The following is a 9201-nucleotide window of genomic DNA, read 5'->3' as shown; positions in this document are numbered from 1 at the left end:
AACAGGAGGAAGAGTTATTACTCATCCTAGAGCATGGCCTGGAGAGGCAGGAATTGTGGAGAAACCCCTATAGGAATAAAAGAACTGACAAGCACCATTTCCCTCTCCTACCTCTTGGCATAACCATAGGACCACCTGCAGGAACCAGCAGGGCACCAACACTCACTACCTAACTTTCTTACCCTATCCACCCTGTAGTTCAGCAGATCTACCCTGTCCCATTAGCCTCAGTCCTGGTGCTGCAAGCCCCTGTCTGCAGAAGACCCACACAAACCCCAGAAGACCTCATCTCCTGAGCTATACATTTTAGAGGACCTCAGTTTCAGTAATGCTGTGGCACAGTATTTGTCATCTCCAAGCAGACCGGCATACACCTTTTTTTTTGTTTTTAAGATTTTATTTATTTATTTGACAGGGAGAGAGTGAGATCACAAGTAGGCAGAGAGGCAGGCAGAGATGGGGGAAGCAGGCTCCCCACTAAGCAGAGAGCCCAATAGCACACATCTTGTTAAAATGTATCCCACCCCTGCCTGGGACCAAACACTACCCATCACAAACAAAGAGAGCTTCTGCAGACAACTGCAGGTCACATGTAATACACATGGGAGATACTCCCTGAAGTGCCAGGACCTGGAGAACAGAGGACACTGCACTGCAATGTACTACAGGATGTCTTTTTCATAAAACCATTACCTACAAGAGGAGATGTAGCTAACTTTCCTAACACAGAGAACAAATAAAGATAGACAAAATGAGGAGATAGAGGGATATGTCCTAAATGAAAGAACAAGCCAAAACCACAGCAAGAGACCTAAGCAAAAAGAATATAAGTAGTATGCCAGGTAAAGAATGTAAAGTAATGATCATATAAACACTCAATGGACTTGAGAAAAGAGTGGAAGAAATCAGTGTGATCCTTAAGAAAGAGACAAAAAAGAACCAATCAGATTTGAAAAGATAAGAAATGAAGTAAAAAATACACTTAATGGAATAAATAACAGAGGAATGAATTAATGACCTGGAAGGCAGAGGAATGGAAATAGAAAGTAATCAAGTTGAGGGAGAGGAGTCAAGATGGCAGAGAAGTAGCAGGCTGAGACAACATCAAGTAGCAGGAGATCAGCTAGATAGCTTATCTAAACACTGCGAACAACTTCAAATCCAATGGGAAATCGAAGAAAAGAGCAACAATTCTAGAAACAGAAAATCGACCACTTTCTGAAAGGTAGGACCTGCGGAGAAGTGAGTCCAAAGTGACGGGAAGATAGACTGCAGGGGGAGGGGCCAGCTCCCGGCAAGTGGCGGAGCAATGGAGCACTAAATCAGGACTTTTAAAAGTCTGTTCCACTGAGGGACATTGCTCCAGAGGCTAAACCGGGGTGAAGCCCACGCAGGTTCAGCGTAACTCCAGGTCCCGTGGGATCACAGAAGGACCGGGGGTGTCTGAGTGTCGCAGAGGTCACAGGTATTAGAGTGGGGAAGCCAGCTACAGAGAAAAAGCTGAGGAGTGAGCTCTCAGCTTCAGGTTACCTTGAACTTGTCGCAGGTGAGCTCGGAGCGCGGCCAGAGGCCACGGAGACGGAAGCGACAGGGCGCTTTTCTCCAACCGACCAGGAGCTTTTCCCCAAGCACAAGCAGCTGAGCGCTTTTCTCCAAATGTGAGCGACCGGGCACTTTTCTCCAAATGGGACCAGAGGCCAGGGAGATGGGAGCAATTGGGTGCTTTTCTCTGAGGGCGCACTGAAGAGCGGGACCCTGAGCTCTCAGCTCCTCCTGGCCGGAGTTTGGGAGGCCGCCATTATCATTCCCACCTTCACTCTACAGAAAGCGTTCAGGGAACAAAAGCTCCCAAAAGCGAACCTGAGGAGATTACTTAGCCTGGCTCTTGATAAGGGTGGGGCAATTCCGCCTCGGGCAAAGACACTTGAGAATCGCTGCAACAGGCCCCTCCCCCAGAAGATCAACAAGAAACCCAGCCAATGAGTGAAATAAGTCAAGCAGAGAGAGTCAAGTATCATATGGTCTCACTTATTTGTGGAGCATAACAAATAACATGGAGGACATGGGGAGATGGAGAGGAGAGGGAGTTGAGGGAAACTGGAAGGGGAGATGAACCATGAGAGACTATGGACTCTGAAAAACAACCAGAGGGTTTTGAAGGGGTGGGTGGGTGGGTGGGTGGGGTGGGAGGTTGAGGAACCAGGTAGTGGGTAATAGGGAGGGCACGTACTGCATGGAGCACTGGGTGTGATGCCAAAACAGTGAACACTGTTATGCTGTAAATAAACAAATAAATGAATAAAAAAAAAAAAAAAGAAACCCAGCCAAGACCAAGTTCACTTACCAAGGAGAACAGCGGAATTCCAGAGGAGGAGAAAGCAAAGCAAGGAATTCATGGCTTTCTTCCCATGATTCTTTAGTCTTGCAGTTAATATATTTTTTTTTTCTTCTGCTAAATTTTTTTTAACTTTTACCCTTTCCTCTTTTGACTTTTTTTTAACTAGTTTATCTTAGCAATACCTTACCAAAAGAAAAATAATAATAATCTTTTTTGAACCTTCATTATTATAGTCATATTTTATCCTCCATTGTATCTATGTTTTTTTGTATATACATATATTTTCTTTTTTTAATATTTTTTCCTTATTTCTTTTCTTTTCTTTTCTTTTTTTCTTTTTTTTTTTCTTGTTTATCCCCTTTCTCCCTCCCACGATTTGGGGTCTCTTCTGATTTGGTTAAAGCACATTTCCCTGGGGTCTTTGCCACCCTTATAACATTTTATTTGCTCCTTTATATATTCTTATCTGGGCAAAATGACAAGGTGGAAAAACTCACCACAAAAAGAAGAACAAGAAGCAGTACTGATGGCTAGGGATCTAATCAATACGGGCATTAGTAATATGACAGATCTAGAGTTCAGAATGATGATTCTCAAGGTTCCAGCTGGGCTTGAAAAAGGCATGGAAGATATTAGATATTAGCTATTAGAGAAACCCTCTCCGGAGAGATAAAAGCCCTTTCTGGAGAAATAAAGGAACTAAAACCTAACCAAATTGAAATTAAAAAAGCTATTAATGAGGTGCAATAAAAAATGGAAGCTCTTATTGCTTGGATAAATGAGACAGATGAAAGAAATAGTGAAATAGAAGACCAAATGACAGAGAATAAAGAAACTGAGCAAATGAGAGACAAACAAATACTGGACCATGAGGAGAGAATTGGAGAGATAAGGGACACCATGAGATGACACAACATTAGAATAATTGGGATTCCAGAAGAAGAAGAAAGGGGAACAGAAGGTCTATTGGAGAGAATTATTGGAGAGAATTTCCCTAATATGGCAAAGAGAACAAACATCAAAATCCAGGAAATGCAAAGAACGCCCCTCAAAATCAATAAAAATAGGTCCATACCCTGTCACCTGATAGTAAAATTTACAAGTCTTAGTGACAAAAAGAAAATCCTGAAAGCAGCCCGGGACAAGAACTCTGTAATATACAATGGTAAAAATATTAGATTGGCAGCAGACTTATCCACAGAGACCTGGAAGGCCAGAAAGAACTGGCATGATATATTCAGATCATTAAACAAGAAAAACATACAGCCAAGAATACTATGTCCAGCTAGGCTATCATTGAAAATAGAAGGAGAGATAAAAAGCTTCCAGGACAAACAAAAACTGAAAGAATTTGCAAACACCAAACCAGCTCTACAGGAAATATTGAAAAGAGTCCTCTAAGCAAAGAGAGATCCTAAAAGTAGTAGATCAGAAAGGAACAGAGACAATATACAATAACAGTCACCTTACAGGCAATACAATGGCACTAAATTCAAATCTCTCAATAGTTACCCTGAATGTTAATGAGCTAAATGCCCCAATCAAAAGACACAGGGTATCAGATTGGATAAAAAAACAAAACCCATCAATATGCTGCCGACAAGAAACTCATTTTAAACCTGAAGACACCCCCAGGTTTAAATTGGGGGGTGGAAAACAATGTATCATGCTAAGGGACATCAGAAGAAAGCTGGGGTAGCAATCCTTAGATCAATTAGATTATAAGCTAAAGACTATAATAAGAGATGAGGAAGGACACTATATCATACTCAAAGTGTCGTCCAACAAGACCTAACAATTTTAAATATCTATGCCCCTAACATGGGAGCAACTAACTATATAAACAATTAATAACCAAATCAAAGAAACACATTGACAGTAATATAATAATAGTGGGGAACTTTAACACTCCCCTCACTGAAATGGACAGATCATCCAAGAAAATGTTCAACAAGGAAATAAACACCTTGAATGACACACTGGACCAGATGGACATCACAGATATATTCAGAACATTCCATCCTGAGGCAACAGAATACACATTCTCCTCTAGTGCACATGGAACAGTCTCCAGAATAGACCACATCCTGGGTCATAAATCAGGTCTCAACTGGTATCAAAAGATTGGGATCATTCCCTGCATATTTTCAGACCACAATGCTCTGAAGCTAGATCTCAATCAGAAGAGGAAATTTGGAAAGAACCCAAATACATGGAAACTAAACAGCATCCTTCTAAAAAATGAATGGGTCAACCAGGAAATTAAAGAAGCATTGAAAAAATACATGAAAACAAATGATAATTTATACACAATGGCTCAAAATATGTGGGACACAACAAAGGCAGTCCTGAGAAGAAAATTTATAGTGGTACAAGCCTTTCTCAAGAAACAAGAAAGGTCTCAAGTACACAACCTAACCCTACACCTAAAGGAGCTGGAGAAAGAACAACAAAGAAAGCCTAAACCCAGCAGGAGAAGAGAAATCATAAAGATCAGAGCAGAAATCAATGAAATAGAAACTAAAAAAACAATAGAACTATACAATGAAACTAGGAGCTTGTTCTTTGAAAGAATTAATAAGATTGATAAACCCCTGGCCAGACTTATCAAAATGGAAAGAGAAAGGACCCAAATAAATAAAATCATGAATGAAAGAGGAGAGGTCACAACCAATACCAAAGAAATACAGACAATTATAAGAACATACTATGAGCAACTTTACACCAACAAATTCAACAATCTGGAAGAAATGGATACATTTCTAGAAATATATAAACTACCACAACTGAACCAGGAAGAAATAGAAAACCTCAACAGACCCAAAACCGGTAAGGAGATTGAAACAGTCATCAAAAATTTCCAAACAAATAAAAGCCCAGGGCCAGGCGGCTTCCCAGGGGAATTCTACCAAACATTTAAAGAAGAATTAATTCCTATTCTCCTGAAACTGTTTCAAAAAATAGAAATGGGAGTCAAGATGGTGGGGAAATAGGAGGAGGCACCGTTTCAACCTGTACCCTAAAGTGAGCTGATTACCTACCAAAGAACTCCGACCACCCATGAAATCAGCCTGAGATCAGAATTATACACGTCTGGATCTCTACAGGAGCAAAAGACACCAGGTAAAGCTGACTGGGAGCATCGGACTGATATCAGAAGATAAACAAAAGGGGGAGGGAGCCACCAGAGGTGACCGATTGGAAAGTAATACCCCAATACGAGAGTGCCCTGCTTCTGGGGACCAGCATTAACTTGGAGTCTGGTTGAAATCACTCAAAAAACAAAGAGCAAAGGATCGCAGGGGAGGGAAATAGTGGGAATCTGGGCGCTTAGGGTCAGGGACCTAAGTCCCAGGACCCAGGACAGCCTCCCCTGGCGCTGAGCCAGAGAGAGTGCGGCAGAGAAATCAGGTCTCCATCCCTGAGCCGCCAGTGCACCTGACCCGCCAGCACGCCCGAGAACGAGTGGGGTCTGGCTCCCGTGAGGGGCTGGGAGCCTGGCCAGATGGCAATCCTGAAACGCACGTGTCCCACACCTTCCCTTGGGAGAGGTGCTCATAGGTGCTAGCCTGGAGCTCTGGCATCCAGAAAAACCAGACATTCCCAGCCTGGGACAGCGGGAAAATCTCAGTGTGCGATCTCTGCTCGGAACCTCTCTGGCGGTCTGGAGCTGCCTAGACAGCCGCCGCTGCCCTGGTATTGGGTACAAGGAGGAGCTCCTGCTTCCCCAGGGACAGTGACTCAGAACCCACTCTGCCAACAACTCTGCAGAACATTCTCTGAGAGGGAGGTTGGGGTGCAGTTTGCTCTCCTCTAAAACTCGAAAAACCATCAAAAGCTGTCAAGGCGAGAGAAAACAGAGGAAAGAACATAAAAACCCCCAGAGAACAAAAGCCTGAAAAAAACAGTTTCCTCAAAGCCCACCCCCTTGAGGGGAGCGGGAGGACCTAACTCAGGGAACATCATTGTCTGAAAACCCATGTCGCAGGCCCCTCCCCCAGAAAACCAACCAGGAAGGAAGAAAAAAAAAAAGAAAGACTACAAGAGAACAACCACCACTACTTCATAAATAAAATTTTTATTTTTAACTCTTTACCAATATTCTGGTTCTTTTTTTTTTAATACATACAGATAATTTTTTAACCTATTTGCCATCACACTGAGATGTCCAGTACATCAAATTCCTTAATAACCTTCTAACCTGAACTTTTTGATACATACACCCGTGTTTTTCTTTTGCTTTTCTATTCTTTTAATTTTTTTTAATTTTAACTTAGTTTAGTCTAGTTTATTCTTTTTTAATTTTTATTTTCTACTATACATATAGAGTTAAACTTCAAGGTATTCCCCTTTCCCCAATCAATGCTACCCCTATAGGCAAACCAGTTTCTAATCCCCCTGTAACTTAGGAAAGTTGAGTCCCTTATCAAAAACATCAAGATACATTCAGGAAGAATCAAAATAACCTTCCTCACCCACACTGAGAATTTATAACCACTCTCCCAATTTTTCCTTCTGTCAGTGTTTCTGTGAATTTGTGTTTGTCCTGATAATATATAAATCTTATACTTGGGGTTCTTTCTGATGAGGTTCTTCCTTTTTTTTTTTTTTTTTGCTTATTTATATATATTTTTTTTCTCTTGTCATATATTTTTAACAGTCTTTTTGTTTGTCTGTTTTTGTTTGTATACTTCACAAATCTTACCTTGTGGCCCATTTGGGCTGAGCCTTCTCTTTTATCTTCCCCTTTTTTCCTCTCTCTCTCTCTCTTTTTTTTTCCTTTTTTCTTTTCTCTTTTTTTCTTTCTTCTTCTCTACTTCTTTTTCTTTTTTCTCTCATTTGGGTGGGGAACCCTGATTGCACAGAAGCGTTCCAGGATGCACCTTGACTGCACCACAATTGATAAGTCCAGCTGCATCTGTTCAGTCATCTCTTACCAGAATGACTCGGAGGAGGAATACCCAACAGAAGAAAAATACAGAGGATGGACCTTCTGCAACAGAGCTAATGGCTATCGACATAGACAATATTTCAGAATTCAGACTAACAATTATCCAGGCAATAGCTAGGTTGGAGAAAGCCATGGATGACTAAACAGAATTGATTAGGGCAGAACTGAAAGCCACCAGGGATGATGTTCACAATGTTAGGGCAGAACTGAAAGCCACCAGGGATGATGTTCAAAATGCTCTCAATGATTTCCAGTCTAATCTAAATTCTCTAAAAGCTAGGGTAACTGAGACAGAAGATAGAATTAGTGATCTGGAGGACAAAGAGATAGAGAGAAAGGATCAGGAGGAAGCCTGGAACAAACAGCTCAGAAGCCACGAAAACAGAATCAGGGAAATAAATGATGCCACGAAATGTTCCAACGTCAGAATTATTGGATCCCTGAAGGGGAGGAAAAAGAAAGAAGTCTAGAAGATATAGTGGAAGAAGTTGTCTATGAAACTTTTCCCAATCTCACGAATGGAAACAACGTTCATGTACTAGAGGCAGAGAGATTTCCTCCCAAGATTTTAGATTCTCGAAAGTCCTCACGACACCTTATAGTTAAAATGAGGAATGATGTTTCACGACAGACCCTCTTAAAAGCAGGTAGGACAAAGAAGCTCCTTACATACAGAGGAAAGCCCTTTAGAATAACGTCAGACCTTTCCACAGAGACCTGGCAAGACAGGAAGGCTGGCAAAATATGTTCAGAGTACTAAATGAGAAGAACATGCAACCAAGAATACTCTATCCAGCAAGACTGACATTTAAAATGGATGGATAGATAAAGATTTTCCAAGACCGGCAAGGCTTAAAAGACTGTGCAACCACCAAGCTGACACTGCAGGAAATATTAAGGGGAGTTCTATAAAAGAGAAAAAATCCTAAGAATATCATTGAACAGAAATATAGAAACAATCTACAGACAGAAAGACTTCAAAGGCAACATGATGTCAATAAAAACCTATCTCTCAATAATCACTCTCAATGTGAATGGCCTAAATGAGCCCATAAAACGACACAGGGTTGCAGATTGGATAAAACGACAGGACCCATCCATATATTGTCTACAAGAGACCCATTTTGAACCTAAGGATACACTCAGACTGAAAGTGAAGGGAAGGAGAAGCATCTTTCATGCCAATGGGCCTCAAAAGAAGGCCGGGGTAGTGATGCTCTTATCAGATAAATTAGATTTTAATCTAAAGACTGTAGTCAGAGATACAGAAGGACACCACATAATTCTTAAAGGGACTATCTGCCAAGATGACCTAACAATTGTGCATATGGGAGCACCCAATTACATAAGAAAACTATTAATCAAGATAAAGAGTCATATTGATATGAATACAATAATAGTAGGAGATCTTAATACGCCTCTCTCAGAAATAGACAGATCATCAAAGCAGAAAATTAATAAAGAAATAAGAGCATTGAATGAAACATTGGACCAGATGGACCTCATAGACATATACCGGACATTCCACCCTAAAACAACAGAATACTCATTCTTCTCAACTGCACATGGAACCTTCTCCAGAATAGACCACATACTGGGTCACAAAGCAGGACTCAACTGATACCAAAAGACTGACATTATTCCCTGCATATTCTCAGATCACAATTCTTTGAAACTGGAACTCAATCACAAGGAAAAGTTCAGAAGGAACTCAAACACCTGGAAGCTAAAGACCACCTTGCTTCAGAATGCTTGGATCAACCAGGAGATCAAAGATGAACTTAAACAATTCATGGAAACCAATGAGAATGAAGACACTTCAGTCCAAAACCTATGGGATAAAGCAAAGGCGGTTCTAAGGGGGAAATACATAGCCATCCAAGCCTCCCTCAAAAAAAATTGAAAAATCCAG

Source organism: Meles meles, chromosome 5, assembly GCF_922984935.1.
Source record: "Meles meles chromosome 5, mMelMel3.1 paternal haplotype, whole genome shotgun sequence".
Taxonomy (NCBI): Eukaryota; Metazoa; Chordata; class Mammalia; order Carnivora; family Mustelidae; genus Meles; species Meles meles.
This window is presented reverse-complemented; position numbering follows the sequence as displayed.